General features: G+C 40.4%; 1 protein-coding gene and 1 long non-coding RNA gene across 2 annotated transcripts in view; one reads left to right on the top strand and one right to left on the bottom strand.

The window, feature by feature from the left end:
• Positions 1–21,070, top strand: part of LOC114668567 (zinc finger protein 883-like) — a 249,222-nt gene that overhangs the window by 188,190 nt on the left and 39,962 nt on the right.
• On the bottom strand, positions 1,886–20,042 carry LOC114642345 (uncharacterized). Its single transcript, XR_003714498.2, has 3 exons — positions 19,841–20,042; positions 3,808–3,916; positions 1,886–2,308 (listed from the first exon to the last, which is right to left on the bottom strand). It is a non-coding gene; the product is annotated as an uncharacterized LOC114642345 (long non-coding RNA).

The raw sequence follows: 21,070 nt of genomic DNA, 5'->3' as shown, positions 1-21,070 counted from the left end.
TCCGATGGCCAGGGAGGACTGAAAAAACAAAAAAACTGCAGACGGCTGGAGAGAAAAAATAAAATCTGCAGGGGTTCCAGACCATGAGACTCCCCAGCCCCATCTGGGCATTCTACCTAACATAAATGAACAGTCCTCTTTGTATTTAGGGTTCTCATGGAAGGACTTTATGATGATGGTCATGTAGACTTCTGGCTTTTAATCCATCAATGTAGGAACATCATGGTGCTATGATTAGGTGGTGGTGTAATGGATCCATCATTCCTTGTATTAACAGTTCAGGCTGGTGGTAGTGGTGGTGTAATGGTGTGGTGGATATTTTCTTGTCACACTTTGGCTTCCATAGTACCAATTGAGCATTGTTTAAATGCCACAGCCTACCCGAGTATTGTTGCTGACCATGTCCATCCCTTTATGACCGCAATGTACCCATCTTCTGATGGCTACTTCCAGCAGAATAACGCGTCATGTCACAAAGCTCACATCATCTCAAACTGGTTTCTTGAACATGACAATGTGTTCACTGTATTAAAATGGCTTACACAGTCACCAGATCTCAATCCAATAGAGCACCTTTGGGATGTGGTGGAACAGGAGACTCGCATCATGGATGCACAGCCAACAAATCTGCAGCAGTTGTGTGAAGCCATCATGTCAATATGGACCAAAATCCCTGAGGAATGCTTCCAGCACCGTGTTGAATCTATGCCACAAAGAATTATGGCAGTGCTGAAGGCAGAAAAGGGTCCAACCCAGTACTAGCAAGAAGAACCTAATAAAGTGACCAATGAGTGTACAATCTCAGTGAATGTGTGTAGCAAAGCACCCAGTAAACCAGTGTCATTGTGTACAAGAACTGTGAAATTAGCCAAAACATAAGGTTTAAATATCAAAATTAAAAATAGCTACACATTTGAACATATGTAAACCAGAGTTAATGACTCTCAATGTTACGCTTATGCTTGTATTTTTTTTTATGTTTTACTATTATTGTAACGGTCCCAGCAATACTCAGGCAAATTTTATTTAATTACTAGGGAGTTCGCCCCCTGCTCACTTCGCTTGCCAACTCCCCAGGCCTGTGCTATGCGCCAGCCACTTCGCATCTCTGCCACTTGTGTTGTAAAGAGGGGGGCTGAACGTACCCCAAGGAGATGCAGTCGTTCCTCCGAAACCCCCTCTTAAATGGTGATACAATGGGAAACAAATAGTTTTTTTTACCTCCTCTTTGCGGGATTAGCCGCTGCTGCAGCCTCCACATCTCGCAGGATGCGAGTTCTTGATATTTTAGTTGATAATTTAAAAACGGAATAAGAATCTGAAAATCTAAGAACATCACATTAAAGTTCAATAAATTCTGCAAAGAATGATACCAAACATATATATATGTAGGTTTTAAAATAAGCTCGATTTAAAGCATGACAAAAAAAGTGACATTAAAACGTCACACTTTTAGGCTTAGGATTTTATATATATGTAGAGTAGATAAGAGCTATCCAAATTCTGAGCAGATGCACCCTACAAAAGAGAAGTGTCAGCAACACACTCCTGTCTGATCATCAGGTGCACAAGTCCTTATTTCGACAGCAAGCCATACAATCAGCCACAGAAAAGGGTTCAACTCCTTACAAGCTACTCTACACTTATTATTTCTACTTATTTTAATCACAGCTCGTCTGCAGTGCATAAAGTGCTTATGACAATGTTGTTAGGAACCCGTTTATAGCACTTTGCCGGTATCCTGTGCTACAAATAGATTGTGACATGTCTTGCTGCTGCATGGACAGCTATGGCGGGATGGAAAGCAGAGAAAAGCTCTTTTTGTGAGGGCACCTTTACTAGAGAGTTGACTGACAGTGGATGAGGCATAATTAGCAGTGCTTTCATAGCAAAGAAGCAAAGTGTTTGAGCTCAGGAGGAAAGGGGTTAATTACTAAGACATTGACAGGGTGAGAATAGCGAGAGAAATAAAAGAGCAGGCAGGAGGGAAGCAGGTCGACAGCATATTTGTTTTATTATTAAGGAGGTGTCCAACAGGCAACATCACGGTACCATTTATACTGCAGCACTGAGAATACAAAAGTCAGTCGGCACCCATGGACTCACCCAGAAAACTGGCTCCTGTGCAGTTAAGTGGGATCATCAAAGTATCAAATCATGGCCTGTTTTGTCATGTAGGGTCCTCTGGTGACCCTGTTTTCCCCTTTATATTCTTTACTATGTAGACCTTCATAAGATGCCTAAAATCCCATACACTCACCACTCCATGGTCAGGTCGTATAGCACTCCTCCCCATTCCTTTCTACGTCTGTAAACTCAGGCAAATAAACAGAGTAAATGAACAGGTAGAAGTTACATCACATATTTAATTATGTATTAATGATAATACACTGGCAAGCAAAAGTTTGAGCCCCCCCTTGCTTAACACATCTGTTACTGTGAATACTTAAGTTAGTAGAAGATCTGAGACCTTGGGAAAAGTTATCTGAGCCCTCAGATATCTTGGGGTGCCCAAACTTTTGCATGATGCTCCGTTCTTTTCTTCACTGTACAATTGTAAAAAACAAAAACAATAATCGTGCATAAAATGCTAATGCAAAATGTGCAATCTTGAACTTTATTCCTTTTGGTGATCAATTCATCTTCTGCTTGCTTAACTATTCATAGTAAAAGCCATTTTAAGCAAGGCAGGCCAAACATTTTTATGCCACTGTACATAATTAAAATCCATACTTTATGGGCTCGAAAATTTGCCCTAACTTTTTGCATACCTAAGAGGTTTGCACAGTTTTCATCGGACTTCCAATACAACTCGGAGTCCTGCCATGTGCAAAAGTTCGCTGATGACACTGCTATCGTGGGCTGCATCAGGAATGGGCTGGAGGAGGAGTATAGGGACCTAATCAATGACTTTGTTAAATGGTGCGACTCAAACCACCTACAACTGAACACCAGCAAAACCAAGGAGCTGGTGGTGGATTTTAGGAGGCCCAGACCCCTCATGGACCCCATGATCATCAGAGGTGACTGTGTGCAGATGGTGCACACCTATAAATACCTGGGAGTGCAGCTGGATAATAAATTAGACTGGACTGCCAATACTGATGCTCTGTGCAAGAAAGGACAGAGGCGACTATACTTCCTTAGAAGGCTGGCGTCCTTCAACATCTGCAATAAGATGCTGCAGATGTTCTATCAGACAGTTGTGGCGAGCGCCCTCTTCTACACGGTGGTGTGCTGGGGAGGCAGCATTAAGAAGAAAGACGCCTCACGCCTGGACAAACTGGTGAGGAAGGCAGGCTCTATTGTTGGCATGGAGCTGGACAGTTTAACATCTGTGGCAGAGCGAAGGGCGCTCAGCAGGCTCCTATCAATTATGGAGAATCCACTGCATCCACTAAATAGTATCATCTCCAGACAGAAGAGCAGCTTCAGCGACAGACTGCTGTCACTGTCCTGCTCCACTGACAGATTGAGGAGATCGTTCCTCCCCCAAACTATGTGACTCTTCAATTCCACCCGGGGGGGTAAACGTTAACATTTAACATTATACAAAGTTATTGTCCGTTTTTCACCTGCATTATTATCAATCTTTAATTTAATATTATTTATTGTGTCAGTATGCTGCTGCTGGAGAATGTGAATTTCCCATTGGGATTAATAAAGTATCTATCTATCTATCTATCTATCTTAATATGTTAATTGACATCAATTTATTGGAATGCCCTAGGTCTAAAGTGTTCTTTCTAAATCTGTTACTATCATGACTAGTCTCATTATTGTATGACTAGTGGACTTGTTACTCACTTAAACAACAGTATGTGTCGTCTTCTTCTGTTGTCTCTTCAGTTCTTCTTCAGGACTTTTTGTCTTGATCCTTTGTTTTCATTGCCTTTGTTATGCTCTGTGGGCAGGTCTGCAAAAGTGGAAGGTGACAAAGCAGTTTCAGTACCTCTCCTTCTTCTTAGGTGTCAGCCTGGTGCCAACACTCAAACTTTGTTTCTGGGCATCCATAGGAACAGCTTGGCTACTAGTGCCACTTCATTCCAATGCTTTAGTTGTAACCAGTCTCGTGCATGTACTTCACTCTATCTTATGCACTCACTTCTTCCTGCACCAAATCAAAACCCATAAAAACCCAAAAAAGAAGTAGTGTAGTTGCAGAGGTACTTGGGGATGATGGGGGGGGGGGGGGGGGGGGGGGGGGTACTGTTAGGCGGGCTATGGGGGATTAGGTTTAAAAAGAAAAAACACCTTTTCTCCGCTTGTCCTGTTTAATTCAAACCAAACCAGTGCACTTTCCTTCCAATGTGATCATTCTTGCACTCATTTTTTCAAAACTTATACACCCAAGCCACTTGCATTTCTTTCTTTTCCCCAGTCTCATTTTAACTCCACATTTCCTTTACTCACTTCGCGTTATGCCCTGCAGCAAACACATTAGCTGCTTTGTCTTCTATTTGATTTCATTTTCATTTTAGAAATACTGAATAGACATCAGAATTGCACAGAGAATGTGGTGCAGTGGAGAAGAAAGGAAGGAAATGCCGTTGGCTCTTATTCTTTCCAGTCGTCCCTCTTCTTTTGTTCAAACTCACTCTGCCACTGTTTTAATCCGAGCTCTCATCAGCCTCAGGCATGTCTCCTGACCATGTTTATGGGTTCCAGTCAGATCTCACTACTGCTGCCCTAACTTTTGCTGTGGGTGGCTTACAGTCCTTTCTACCCCTGCTTTCTCTGCTTTCTGTTTAGCAGTGGTTGCTCTACATGCTAGCACCTATGAATGATGATATGGGAAACAATTTTATCACAATAATTTTCTTTCATATCAGTCAATATCGATATATATCACAATATAAAATACATCACTATTTCTATCAAGCGAATATGTTCCTTTTTACTCCTAACAGAGATGTGAAGATATCACAAGGTTAATGTTGGTTTAAATATTATTTTCTGTCAGAAGTTGAACATGCCAAATGTACTGTAGAACATTATACAACTGTATTTCAAATAAAATACTTGTATAATAAAATAAAACCTTAATTGTGGCCAATGAAAAGCGTCAAGTGTTACAGGAGAACAGAAACAAAATTCACAAATAAATTCTTTGGTCAATTCCAGATAAACAGAAAAGGTAAAACAAAATAAAAAGTTTCAATTCTGACCAGCCAAAAGCTTTCAAGGTTTACAGGACAGCACACTAAATTTGTTAGACAACTCCAAATAAATAAAATAAAATCATAAAACTAAAACCTTAAAGCTTTCAAGTTTTACAGGAGAACACAACGTAAATTCTTTAATCAGTTCCAAATAAATAAAGTAGGTATTAATGCAAAATAAAATCTCAGAAAAACTACCTCTATACTGTATCATTTCCTTTGCATAGATTCAAACTGTTTGAAATGTTTGGAAAACACTCCCCACAAATAGACAAAAAAAAAAACATTCTGTATACATCCTCAGTAGACATTCAAGCAGCTTTCAAGAAACCCCCATTAGTGCAGCACTTACTGGGGCCTGGGACTGTAAAGTCGTGCATTGTGTCTGCTCCAAAGGACAGCACTGTACAAATAATTAGTCGTAATAGCTGTCTTTGTGGGAACATGCTTTCGACACAATTTGCAGTGCATGCTTCTTGTCTGACTTTAAATAGTCAATATCTCTCCATACTTTACAGTTCCTCTGACCTTATTTCAACAATATCCTCATCTTTTGAGCCTTGGACGGTGTCCGTTGGGGCATCTTCTTCAGTAATGCAGATTTTTTTTTTTTTGAGATTTCATTCACTTTTTCTGTCATCATTTTCTCTTTTATCTAACTCATCACTCCTGACATATGCACGGTTTCTGCAGTCCAAGCATTAGCATGTGTCCAGTTGCCAGCTGCTACTCTACATGTTGTGTGCTTCAACCTAACCTGACATGGCTGTAACTCTATTCTAGCCACATGATTGGATTAACTCAGTGCTATTCTCATTATCATTGGCTTTTCATGTTGTTGTTCAAAACATGGACGGGGCTAGTACTATCACCTTCTATATATATATATATATATAAAGGAGAGTTTGGATCCGTGTGGCTGTGTTTGTGGAGGGACGGAGAGTTAAGGCGGGTGTTGGAGTCACGTGATCATCTCCCCTCCCATTCACCTCATTTCATTCACTTCATTTCGCTCCGAGATGAGCTCCGCAGCTGACGCCGTCTTGCCGTCCTTTCTACTTTACTGATTTACTGTTTAGTAGACGCGGTACTTACTGAATAGAATTTTTGCCTTTAGTGTTTCTACTTAGTGTTTCTTAGTGTTTAGTAGATGCGGTGTGCTGGTGTTCCCAGCGGTGTTGCGGTTTAGTGTTACTTTCTACTTTGTTTTTGTACTTTAGTGTTTAATAATAAATAATAATAATTCATTACATTTATATAGCGCTTTTCTCAGTACTCAAAGCGCTAAAATAGTGAGTGATACTTAGCTGACAGCAGTGTAGAAGCAGCACAGCACAACGGAGCCGGTAGGACAGGTGGGTGTGGTAGCATAGGTGAGCGACGATAGCAAGCAGCAGAAAGCACAGCAGGAGGAGGAAGCAGGATTTGGATGTTCCAATACACAGCCATAAACAATAACGCTTGGTAATTTCAGGCGTGATAGCCCCGAAGCCATAAGCCAGGTTAGAATGAACATCAGATCAGTTCCCGGTCGTAGGGTACTGTAAGATGAAACGGGAGCAGATCAGCATTGCGTATATAATCACGGAGACAGATCATCCCGAGGTGCTAGATCGCCAGGTACAAAGAAATGTTCGTAGGTCTCGTCCCATGATCCACAGACTCGGCTCTTCCCAGTAAAGTGGAGTCCATAAAATCTGTAAATATCAAGCCAAATCCAAGCAATTCGAGTCAGCTGTATCCACGAACTATACGTACAATAAACTAAATAAAACAAGCATAAGAAAGTGCAGAATTAAGGCGAATTTTGCGAAACGTGTTGTTAACAGGGAGGAGCGGAGACAACAAGCGTGCGCCAGCGTCCCCTCACCTGCTACAATAAAGCAGTTATAATAAAGAAGTTGAGTAGACTTTTACTTTATCTCATTTAGTGTTCTTCCCGGCGGTGTTGCCGTTTTTTTAGTGTTAGTGTCTACTTAGTGTTTGTGTTTAGTGTTATGGAAGGAGTGATCTTACCACTGTCAGATTTTGCAATGAATGAGTTGGTAAATAATGATTATTTATCAACAGATCACATGAGCAAATTCAACGAAATTTTAGCTGCGCATACAATTTCCAACCTCAAAAGGTTTTGCTAATGTGGACTCCTGACATACCTATAATGCCCATTCCACAAAATGCAAAACATATTCAAATATTACCTTCTGCAGCTACTGAACAAGTGACTCACTGGGTGTGTACCTATTATGATGGTGCTGTAATTCATGTCTATGACAGTTTAAACGCTGATAAAAAATTCAACCTCACCGAAGAGCAGCTTCGTTTCCTTCATGCTTTGTTTCCTTACAAACCTCCCATAGTTTATGAAGACACACAGCAACAATTAAATCATACAGATTCTGGTGTATTCTCCCTGGTGAAATTTTGACACAACGTTGCATTTGAATACGTGCGTGTTTTTATATACATATTATATAGATGTCACACCTGTGACAGGTAAAAACATGTTTTTTTTTGAAAGCACAGCACCATCTGTTGGATGTAAAAGCAACACACGCTATACTAAATATTTTACGATTCTATTTCAATGTTTCGATCAAATACATTTGTAAGTACGTGAATAAAGGCAGCGACATGGCAGTTTTTGGCGTGCAACCAGGAAGAAGTGATAGGAATGCAGTCATACATATCGATGAAATCGCACAGTATTAGGCTGGAAGATACATAAGCAGCAATGAAGCTGTATGGCAAATTCTTTCATTTCCCATACATGAACGAAGTCCAGATGTTGTTCACTTAGCAGTACATCTAGAAAATGGACAATGCCTTTATTTCACAGCTGCAAATGTGCAACAAATAGCCCTGAATCCACCGGCTACAACGTTAACTGCTTTCTTTACGTTATGTCAAAATGACGTGTTTTGCGAAAACACTGCTGTATTCAGAAGTGCCTACGTATTACATATGGAATGCGAGTAGAAAATCATTTGAACAACGCAAACGAGGAGAGCGAGTCAACGGACAACCTGGCATATTCAAAGAAACTACGATAGGCAGACTGTACACCGTGCATCCCAATCAAGATGAATGCTTCTTTGTTCACATGCTGTTGGTAAATGTGCCCGGTCCAACGTCTTTCCAGCAATTGAGAATTGTCAACGGCGTTACACATGCCACTTTCCGAAGTACATGTCAAGCTCTGAATTTATTGGAGAACGACCGACACTGGGATGTATACATTAATGACGCGTGCAACACGTCACATTCAAATCAAATTCGTGCATTGTTTGCAATCATATTGACCGTCTGCTCTCCTTCATCTCCAACACAGTTATGGGAGAAATATAAATTGCACATGGCTGAAGATATTTTCCGACGAATACGCAAGTAAAATTCAAATATAAACATGGATTTCACAGCAGAAATCTACAACCAAGCGGTGATAATGATTGAAGATTTGTGCTTAGAAATCGCGAACAAAGTTCTCAATCAATTGGGAATGCCATCACCGAATCAATCTGCTGCTGCTTTGTTCGATGTAGAATTGCATCGTGAACAAAATTACAACACGGGTGATCTTTTGTCGTATGTGCAATCAAATATTCCTAAGCTAACGCTTCAGCAAAAAGGCATTTACGATCAAATAATGCAAACTGTCAATAACGGGGTTGGAGAAATCTGGAAATTGGGAATGGAAAGGTGCTGGTTGATCTGACCTCAGGACGAATTTCATTGCCTCATAACTTCTGCAATTTAGTGACGTCAAAAGAAGAATTGGTTGAAAAAGTATTTCCCAATATTCAAACCAATTAAAAGAATAACGATTGGCTGAGTGAACGAGCTATTCTTGCGGCCAAAAACAAAGACGTTTATGAACTTAACAATATTATTCAGTCTAACATTCTGCGCAGACAATGGAACAACAAAAAATATTGTATACCCACAAGCATTGTGAAATTAAGCATATTAGAAACGTGCGCTTTCTCTTTTCTTTCTTTTCAATTTAACCAGACTGAGCCACAGCAACGTGTGGCCGGGTACAGCTATATATATATATATATATATAAATACATACACATATATGTACACACACACACATACAGTATACATACACACATACATCTATACTAATAAAAGGCAAAGCCCTCACTGACTCACTCATCACTAACTCTCCAACTTCCCGTGTAGGTAGAAGGCTGAAATTTGGCAGGCTCATTCCTTACAGCTTATTTACAAAAGTTAAGCAGGTTGCATTTCGAAATTCTACACGCAACAGTCATAATGGTTGACAACGTGCGCCATGTTAAACTTTCTTATTTATGGCCCCACCGTCACGAAATTTGGTAGGCAGCTTAACCTGCGCTAACCGAAACCGATGTACGTACTTATTTCGGTGGTATGACACCACTGTCGGCTGCCAAATTGAACTTTCCAACAGTCTTTGTTACTTAATGGGTCCATCTTCAAGACATTTGGTACGCGGGTTCCCAACGCTAACTGAATCCTACTTACAGTGGTGTGAAAAACTATTTGCCCCCTTCCTGATTTCTTATTCTTTTGCATGTTTGTCACACAAAATGTTTCTGATCATCAAACACATTTAACCATTAGTCAAATATAACACAAGTAAACACAAAATGCAGTTTTTAAATGATGGTTTTTATTATTTAGGGAGAAAAAAAATCAAAACCTACATGGCCCTGTGTGAAAAAGTAATTGCCCCCTTGTTAAAAAATAACCTAACTGTGGTGTATCACACCTGAGTTCAATTTCCGTAGCCACCCCCAGGCCTGATTACTGCCACACCTGTTTCAATCAAGAAACCACTTAAATAGGAGCTGCCTGACACAGAGAAGTAGACCAAAAGCACCTCAAAAGCTAGACATCATGCCAAGATCCAAAGAAATTCAGGAACAAATGAGAACAGAAGTAATTGAGATCCATCAGTCTGGTAAAGGTTATAAAGCCATTTCTAAAGCTTTGGGACTCCAGCGAACCACAGTGAGAGCCATTATCCACAAATGGCAAAAACATGGAACAGTGGTGAACCTTCTCAGGAGTGGCAGGCCGACCAAAATTACCCCAAGAGCACAGAGACGACTCATCCGAGAGGTCACAAAAGACCCCAGGACAACGTCTAAAGAACTGCAGGCCTCACTTGCCTCAATTAAGGTCAGTGTTCACGACTCCACCATAAGAAAGAGACTGGGCAAAAATGGCCTGCATGGCAGATGTCCAAGACGCAAACCACTGTTAAGCAAAAAGAACATTAGGGCTCGTCTCAATTTTGTTAAGAAACATCTCTATTATTGCCAAGACTTTTGGGAAAATACCTTGTGGACTGATGAGACAAAAGTTGAACTTTTTGGAAGGCAAATGTCCCGTTACATCTGGCGTAAAAGGAACACAGCATTTCAGAAAAAGAACATCATACCAACAGTAAAATATGGTGGTGGTAGTGTGATGGTCTGGGGTTGTTTTGCTGCTTCAGGACCTGGAAGGCTTGCTGTGATAGATGGAACCATGAATTCTACTGTCTACCAAAAAATCCTGAAGGAGAATGTCCGGCCATCTGTTCGTCAACTCAAGCTGAAGCGATCTTGGGTGCTGCAACAGGACAATGACCCAAAACACACCAGCAAATCCACCTCTGAATGGCTGAAGAAAAACAAAATGAAGACTTTGGAGTGGCCTAGTCAAAGTCCTGACCTGAATCCAATTGAGATGCTATGGCATGACCTTAAAAAGGCGGTTCATGCTAGAAAACCCTCAAATAAAGCTGAATTACAACAATTTTGCAAAGATGAGTGGGCCAAAATTCCTCCAGAGCGCTGTAAAAGACTCATTGCAAGTTATCGCAAACGCTTGATTGCAGTTATTGCTGCTAAGGGTGGCCCAACCAGTTATTAGGTTCAGGGGGCAATTACTTTTTCACACAGGGCCATGTAGGTTTGGATTTTTTTTTCTCCCTAAATAATAAAAAACACCATTTACAAACTGCATTTTGTGTTTACTTGTGTTATATTTGACTAATGGTTAAATGTGTTTGATGATCAGAAACATTTTGTGTGACAAACATGCAAAAGAATAAGAAATCAGGAAGGGGGCAAATAGTTTTTCACACCACTGTACGTACATATATACGTCCATAGCCTGCAGCTCGGTCCACACTCTGAATCCTCCAGGCACTCCTGAGCATAATTTAATTTTGAAGGTTGGGGCACCAATAATCTTACTGAGAAACTTACAGCCACCGAAACTTTGTAATGGCACGAGACTTCAGGTCACATGCCTGCAAAAGAACTTAATTGAGGCAACTATTTTTACTGGCGGTGGCTCAGGGAAGAGAGTTTTTATTCCTCGCATCCCTTCTGATTTCCCATTTCAATTCAAACGCTTCCAATTTCCAGTAAGGCTCTGCTTTGCAATAACAATTAATAAGTCTCAGGGACAGACCCTACAAAAGGTTGGCATTGATTTGAGACAAGATTGCTTTTCACATGGCCAACTATACGTTGCATGCTCAAGAGTAAGCTCAGCGCACAGCTTGGTCATATTACAACCGGAGGGGCGAACTGACAACGTGGTATACAAAGAGATCCTTAACAAATAATTATTGGTACATTTTCCCCCAGTTTATTATTTAAAATTTTAAAGCAGTACTTCACTGCTGCGAAGCGCGGGTATTTTGCAATAATAATTGTTATCGTTTTATTGCCAAGCCCTACTAGCACCTCATGTTTTTTCTTGCCAATTGTTACATCTCTTCAACACCAATTTTAAACATTCACACAGCACCTCATTTTCACTTTCTGCCACTTTCCTTTTTGCTGCCTCATACTTTATTACCAATAACACAAACCAGTAAACATCTAACAGCAGAGGTCTTCTTCACACCTAATCTTACTTTTAATACTTTCATTTACCTTCCACTTTATGGCACACCTGAATCAGCTTCTACTTCCTCTATCTGCACTACAGGTTTCCATTTATTAGCTTTAGCCTGCTTGCCTCTGCCATTCTAGTGGAAGATGGCTGCCTTAAATATGTATTTAAATATCTGAGTGCAGAATGCTAATATAATACTTTTTACGAAATTCACTATGGGTTGGCCTAATTCTTCACCTGAAAACTAAAACCCACAGAAACCGTTCCTATCTAAACAAGCACTAATTATGAGCGATGCCTACACTGTCAGTCATTCATTAGTACTTATACAATAGGACTCATTAAGATTCCACATATACAGGTACACATGTGTGATGCCTACCACGGTCCATCACCCCACAGCGCTGCACTTACACACATACATAGGGAGATCCTATTCAGATAAAGACTCAAGTGATGCCCAACTGCTAGTAATCCCACAATATTCCCCATAAGATCCCCTACTCTTAAGTACAAGTAAGAGTGATGCCGGTCACTCTTAGTACTTCTACTGCACATAACATATGCACATGTACACACACTCATCAAAACAGTATTTGAAAACAGACTCTTCTATAGGAGGACAGCAAAATAAGTTCAGAAAAAAACCAAACAACTCAACCGGAGATACAAGTTGCCTTTGTGCACAAACTTCCTGAACTGTACAGAAAATGCAAAGACGAAGATGAATCTGAAATAGCAAAACTACAATATTATTAAAACAACAGACCTGTGGTCAACAGGGGACAACCAATCTTTACATCCGCTTAACAGTGCACTACATAATTGACGAATTTGAAGTGAAAAGTCACTGCTTCCTAAAAATGTATTCTCCAGCAGATAACACAAGTGAAACCATTGCTCTCGACTCAAAAGAAGCCTTGGGTGTGTGCGGACTGCGTGAGTAGCATCTAGTCATCAGACCCACAGACAACAGATCGAACAGTCAGAGCACTGAAAGAGAATCGGTGGACCAGCCACGGACTTTACCATCCAATCAGAAAGTTTAGGCAAAATGTGATCTACCTTAGTAGTTAGAATGCAATATAAATTCTAATATTGTTTTTATTAAATAGCATCCAGAACATCTGTGAACATATACACTATTCTTGAAGAAGTTATGTCTGAGCGGTAGTAGTAGTAGTAGTTTATTTATATAGCGCCCTTCACAGACAAAAGGTTACAGTGTGCTGAACAGCAACACAATACAAATACAACAGTTAAAACAAAACATAAACAAAACCAATAAAAATAATAAATAAACAGGAACTACTCAGCACTGATTAAAGCCTGTTTAAAAAGAAAAGTTTTCAGTTATTTTTTAAAAGAATCGACAGACTTGGCTGCACGCAGACTATAAGGCAGGCTATTCCATAGTCTTGGTGCCACAGACTGAAAGGCACAATCTTCACGGGTTTTTAGCCAAGTGCGTGGGACAACGAGAAGGCCCTCTTGCCCCGATCTAAGAGCCAGACAAGCTGTATAGCGTTGGAGCAGTCTGGTTAAGTACTCAGGAGCCTGTCCATGCAAAGCTCTCAAAGTAAGTACCAAACTTTAAAATCCATATTACTAACCGAGAATGCTAAACCGGATGGACGCAGGGACATCCGGCCATGGGCCGTAGCCGCAAAAAGACGTACTGCGCAGGCGCAAAAAGAGTCCGCGAGAGGCGGATGAGGAGCCGCGAGAGGGGGACAAAAGAGGCCGCGAGAGGCGGATGAGGGGCCGCGAGAGGCGGACAAGACCACAGAAAAAAGGAGTGATCACAGAAAAAAGAGAAAAAAGGAGTCAAACAAATGAAGCGCAACGAGCACCGAAAAAAGGAAAAGGCACATAAAAAAGTAGTCAAACGCAGGCAAAGCACGAAACACATTGCACACGAAACTAGACCCAAAAAAAAAAAAAGAGGCTCGTGCACAACAGCAAGGCCACCCCCCCCCCCACCCCCCACCCCCCTACAGGGACCGGACAGGACACACACCAAGAGGGGGATTCAACAAGACACAGGAACACAAAAAGAAAGAAGACGCTCGCGCAACAACAATCCTCACCCCCCCCCCCCCCCACACACACACATCCATAAGAAGTGACACCCAAAGCCACATATTCTAAAGTGAACGTCAACACCTTCACACTAGACAGCATAGGTGTCAGCATAGGTGGATCTCCTTACAATAAAGCACTATTAACCGTTCAACTGCAGTAAAGGAAACATATTAACAGTGAGTGCGATCCTCCTTATTACTTATCCATATTTCGCATGCTGAGAAAGAAACAAGTCATGAATACATGGTCACGGGTACAAAACGAAAAGGAAAGGATAACAGGAACAAACACACGAACACGAAAGAAACAACAAAATAGACGGCTATGCAGCATAGGTGGATCTCATTACAATAAGGCACTATTAACCGTTCAACCGCAGAAAAGGCTCCATATTAACAGTGAGTGCAATACTCCTTATTACTTATCCATATTTCTAAAAGAAAAAATGTCTCGACTCCAAAAACGCAAAGCTCAACTAAAGCTTCTAACTAACAATGTACCTAAAAGTAAAAACTTTATGAACTGCATTAGATCCTACAATAGTTCATTTGCTTTTGCATCTACCGGAGTAAATATCAGGCCACCAAAAGGCAATGGCCCATACTGCTTTCCCATATGTGCACAAATACTGCATCGCATTGGAACAGTGCACCCTGAAACAAATCAACAACGCAAATATGCACAAATCTACATCCTAGATCCAGATGACGCAATCTATCAATCAAAGTGCTGCATCGCAACAGGCACGGATTCAAAACGAAACACCTCCCGTCTCAGACATACGTTAACGGCAAGGAAGGCTACAACGGGCTTCTCACACAGCACAGGCAAATCGATTACAGCTCCAAAACAACACGTCCCAAATACTACACATGCAACAACGCGCCTCTCAAACGGCACAAGCAAAACATAAAATCTTTATCAACTGCATTAGATCCTACAAATCGGTATCCACTATGAACATTAACGGTGGCACTACACGTGACATCCGTCTTGAAAAAATGTTAATTATTGATGAATGTACAATGGCATGAAGTCACTTACTCAACACCATTCATAAACTTCTACAAACGTTTATGAATAATAATATTCGCTTTGGAGGAAAGGTACTTTTATGAGGAGGAGATTTAAGACAGTGATTAGCTATTCTTCCAGATGCCATGCGCTCAGCTATTGTTCAGTGCACCTTAAAATACGCAGACAATTGGCATTGCTTTCAAAAGATACAGTTAGTAAAAAAGATACGATGTCCAGAACCAGATCATAACAATTGCTTATTACAACTGAGAGATTGTACACTCACCAATACAGATGGACTTCAGCCACATATTATTACAATTCCTCAAGCCTTTATCTGCGACGACTTAGTTACAGAGAGATTTGGAACAGCAATCTCATTACACCAAATGCCCCTTTTAACACAACGCACTATATTATGTCCAAAAAATATTAATGTGGAAAACATAAATACCCAAGTCATTCCATTACTTCCTGGAGAGACACAACTCTTTCTAAGCTCTGACAAACTTGACTCTGATCACAACAATAACCATCTTCATTGACCTTACAAGTTCTGACCTGGAATTACCTTTTACACTTAAACGGCGTGTACAAAGAAATTTTCAAATAAACCTTTACACTGTGCCACACACTTTATTGTTTGCTTTCTATTTGCATCATCTACACCGTCACACTCTTCTATATCTCATTCCTACATCACGCTCTTTGTCATTCCCAACACCAGGGGTTGGTGAGCGAAGCGAGCAGGGGGCGGAGCCCCCTAGTGAATTCTATAAAACACTGGGAGCCAGTGCAGTGTGTACAAAATGGGAGTGATATGATCATTCCAGATGGTGCGGGTTAGGAGCCTGGCAGACTGAAGACGTGAGAGAGAGAGAGAGAGAGAGGACTTGCTCAGACCCGTATAGAGAGCATTACAGTAATCAAGTCATGAGGAAATAAAAGAATGAACAAGCATCTCCAATTCTGACTTGGAAACGGCATTTCTTAGTTTAGAAAGATTACTTAAATGAAAGAAACATGAGTAGTTGACTGATATTATATATGCATCAAGCGTCAGGGACTGGTCAAAAATAACCCCAAGGTTACGTAGACTTGACCTAATAACAGGAGAGACAGAAGATAATTTGAAGCTAATTTCAGAATGAAGAACAGGAGGAGCAACAATTAGTACCTCAGTCTTTCTTGAATTTGTATCGAATGAGCCTCTGCTTTATACGCATACCAGTTGTGTGTATAGAATTCAACAATTTTTGATACTTAGACATTTTATGTAATTGAACAGATTGTTTCAAAATGCTACATATTTAAAGAAATTTTGTCAATTAAGGATTTTTTTTTTTTTTTTTACTGATTAGCCACCCCAGAGAAATAATTAAATTCTTCAAATGTACTTAAACAGTCATCTTCAGGATACAAATTTGTGAAAATCTACTGCTAAAACATGTAGTTTCAAAAGAGAATTTATCTATCTGTCTTTTATATAAGAGAGAATTGAGATATAATCCATTGAATGAATTTTTAATAGTGAGAATATGGAATATTAAAATAATGAACTGGGATATAAAATGTGACATTTTTTTTAAATAAATACAAAAATAGGACTGCTCCAGTAAAATAATCAATTTGAACGCACAGTCGTTAGTATTGATGCACACACAAACACCAATAAAATGAACATGTAAGTTTTATGTTCAGTGCTTGCTTGCAGTGTTAATGTAAATAACAAAACTCTGTGCCAATAATGCTTCACATTATCAAACAATGATGAAGCGATGCACCGCACAGATTTCTATTCCGTCACATTCTGTCAGAAAACACGTGCATCGGATATTGTGTTTTCCAAAGAAGCACACTTTTCATGCCTATAAAGAATACATTTACTTGAAATATGATCCACCAAAATTAATATGCAAGTTAAGTGACCCTTCGGCGTTTCATTTAATTGATTAAAGCAAAAAGTGACAACTGGGTGTTTATCATGTCCAAAACAAACTCTTCAAATACAGAAATCATAGAAGGCAACAAAATGTTTCCAAGTTAATCAAATATGTGACAATATGTAGCATGGTTTAAATCGTGAAATTCATCAGTTTTCTAATTTTAAGTAAGTCATCTTAGCATTTTATTGTTTAGCTTCCTCATTAAAAATTGAGTATGTGACCTACAGTAGAAAAATCAAACAGTGGCAGGCCCACAAGTACTTCTTTTAAGTGAAGTGCATCACATGGCCTATTAAATGGGGATACTTTGAATCGAGTAGAGTGGCAATCCTGAAAATCCTTTTAGCTGGAGCGCTGTAAAGCAGAATACTTAAATGCCCAACTATTTTATGCCTGACTGTCACATAAGCTGCAACACTTCACTGTGCAAAAAAACACGCCCTGCTACTATCAGCTGCTGTGTATAAGCAACAAAGGAAAAGCTTGGGACTCCAGTATCAACAATACCCTTTATCATATTTTTGGCATTGTTGTGGAGCACAACATCCACATAACACTTCCCGACATTCATCTGCTATTGCGTGACCTGTACGGCAGCCTCAAAACTGCTTTGCATGCAACATAACACACTAGAAAGTGAATTTCTCGGCTCTTGTTCAGAAAGCGGACGCCACTTGGTTCTTTCACAATAATTAAGATTAGGTATATAAGTAGGTTTCACATTTCTGTTATCATTTTAGCCCTAAAATAGTGACTTAACATCAGGGACCTATTTATTGACCTTAAGGTTAGTGTTTGGGCAAGGGGAAGGCCGTCTCAAGCGGCGTCCACTTTCTGAACAAGACTCGAATTTCTCATCTATCCACTCTGCAGTTAAGGTGATGATAGAAATTAGACAAACATCGGTGCTCCAAATGTTAGTGGTGAAGCGGACAGCTGTTATGTCATGCAATAACTTGCCGACATGTCTTTTTACAAACTTGTACATCCTTGGTAAGATGATCTCTGTGATGTGGGCTCGATTTGGGTTCTAATACATTCAGGAGGCACCGAAATCTCACGTTATCAACAATCAACAGTAGTTTATAATCAAGAACAATATAGTGAGCAAGCTCTTGTATTATTTTAACAACCTTCGGGTTATTGTTTAACGTTTCTTTTTTTCTCCTTGCTAGAGTCTGCTGTAACGTTGGCGGATACTGTGCACTGCCAGAGACAATTTCACTGTGCTCATTTTTACTTTCACAGTTTACAGTCTGCTAGGCTTTGGTTTTTGTGACTAATTGTTAAAAAAAAAAAAAAAAAACTTCCACATTGCAGATATTTTGTGTTCTCTCTTTTTTTTTTTTTTGCTCCATAAGGTTCACACAATCATGCATGCGTGTTAATGGAATCAGTTAAAGGCATCAGAGAATTTTTACAAGTACAAAGTACATGAGCACTGCACCAGACTAAAGTCAGAAACCTAATATCCCTAATTTTAATTAAATCAAAGAGCACTTTACCCAGAAGAGGAATGCTACCCAAGAGTCCCTAGTGGTACATGGGGGTGACCCATAGTGCCTGGTAGGGTTCATCTGCATCTGTACAGGGCAGGAACCAACTATGGAAAACTGCATTGACCATAAACAGGCCAAAGGTTCAAATTTAGTCTGATGGAGCTGTAAGGCAGTAACACTAACCACAGATCTCTATTCAAATCTATTATACTCCTTAACATTCATTACTGGTTTGGGCTTTAGCAACAAACATGTAATAGTCTTGAAGTTTCAAGTTTTGTGATTTTGTTCTATTTGATACTGTTTAAATTGAAAAAATTAGAAAGTTCATAACTTACTTACAAATAAACAATGAATGTAAATGTATTTGTGGTCTACTTTAGATTAAGCAGGTTTCAGAATATTAAGGCAAGTTCATAAATAAACATACCGATATCAGTGGCCAGACTTTGCCAGTTATTAGCATTCAATTTAGAGTACACTTCTACAGACACTAACTGAGAATTAACAGCACGGCAGCACTCCAATGTCTCCCAGTGTACATTATGTATTCGTTCTCAGCTCGTACCAAATCAGACTGTTCTCCATTGTCACGCACTCCTGTTTGTTCAGTTCACTTTTATTTTACTATCTAGATACGTAGAGAAAAGCCAAGCAAAATGACACCTTTTATTGGCTAACTAGAAAGATTACAATATGCAAGCTTTCGAGGCAACTCAGGCCCCTTCTTCAGGCAAGATGTAATGCAATATCTAGATACAATATCTAGATACGTAAAGCCCTGCGGTGGGTTGGCACCCTGCCCAGGATTGGTTCCCTGCCTTGTGCCCTGTGTTGGCTGGGATTGGCTCCAGCAGACCCCCGTGACCCTGTGTTCGGATTCAGCGGGTTGGAAAATGGATGGATGGATGGATACGTAAAGCCCGGCCTGATAAAAAAGAAAGGGAAGCAAAAAATCAAAGCGCTGTGTGACTGCGGAATTACCGTCTCTTTGAGATCGTCTATTCGAGAAGGAAACGACTGAAGGGAATAAACGGAAAGGAGTGAATACGAGCAAGCGGTGAATAGTCTGGGTGATATGAAGTAGAAATGGGACGCGATACGTGAAGTGGACCGCAGACACGGGCAAAAGTGAACAGAAAAGACCGGCGGATTCACTCAAGCAAAAGTCAGTGTGGAACTGATGGACACGAACGCGCTGCTCGCCTCTCAATCAAATTGAGTGGAAAGAATGAAAACTCACAATCCACAAGGCGTCGTCCTCAAAGCCAGGGCACGTGCACTCTCTCCAAGCGACTGGATTCTTTTTAAAGCCGTTTTTCCTCCTGTCTCACTTACAAACAACTGCATACTAGGCTCTTCTCTCGCACAGAGCCCAGCACATTGCAGTAGCGTGGCTTCAGATTCCGTCGCCCTGGATGACGTCACTCGGCGCGCACCACAACAATAACAGAGTGGGGCCGTAAAAGAGGGGAGCTCGATTGACAGCATGTGTTTTTATAGTACATTTTCATACAAACAAAGGCAGGTAGATATTGCTCCAGCAGTCCCCCGTGACCCTCTTTTAGGATATAGCGGGTTGGACAATGACTGACTGACCGGAGTAAAATGGGCGTGACAAATCATTTTCGACTTCTGCCAATCATATATTAAATTTGTGTACGTCAGGCATTTATCGGCCAATCGCAAATTTAAACGTCGCGGTCAATCACCTTTTTATTCAGCAAATCGCTAATCGGTGTTATTTGTCATTCAGGTTCCACTTTAGCCAGTTGAATTATGGATATGTAAAAAGAAAGGTGGGAGTAATTTCTAAAGGTGGACGGTCAAGATAAAGTGACTGTAGGAGACGGAGTGTATATTCGTAAAATACATCTGCGACGGTAGTCTACTAATGTCAATATCTTACAATATAGCACTCTGTCGGGTGCATTATTAAGACTGCAGTGTTTTTTTACTGTCATTTATGATTTTGAAAAATAATGACCATAAAAGTTTGGATATGAGATATTTATTGTTACTAAACAACAGTCAGTCATTTTCCAACCCATATATACTAACACAGGGTCATGGGGGTCTGCTGGAGCCAATCCAAGCCAGCACAGGGCACAAGGCAGGAACAAACCCCAGGCAGGGCACCAGCCCACTGCAGGGCACACACACACACACACACACACACACACACTCACTAGGAACAATTTAGGATCGCTAATGCACCTAACCTGCATGTCTTTGGACTGTGGGAGGAAAACCACACAGACACGGGGAGAACATGCAAACTCCACACAGGGAGGACCGGGAAGCAAACCCAGGTCTCCTAACTGCGAGGCAGCAGCGCTACCACTGCACCGCCTACTAAACAACATCTGAAGAAAATATCAATGAACATATGAATACAAATTTGTGTCCACCTAATTTTAATGGATTGACATAGACTTAAGTGTGGGCTCTACTTGATTAAGTTAGTTATTGT

This window comes from Erpetoichthys calabaricus, chromosome 1, assembly GCF_900747795.2.
Source record: "Erpetoichthys calabaricus chromosome 1, fErpCal1.3, whole genome shotgun sequence".
Lineage (NCBI taxonomy): Eukaryota > Metazoa > Chordata > Cladistia > Polypteriformes > Polypteridae > Erpetoichthys > Erpetoichthys calabaricus.
The sequence above is the reverse complement of the archived record's forward strand: the minus strand, read 5'-3'. Positions and strand labels throughout refer to the sequence as shown.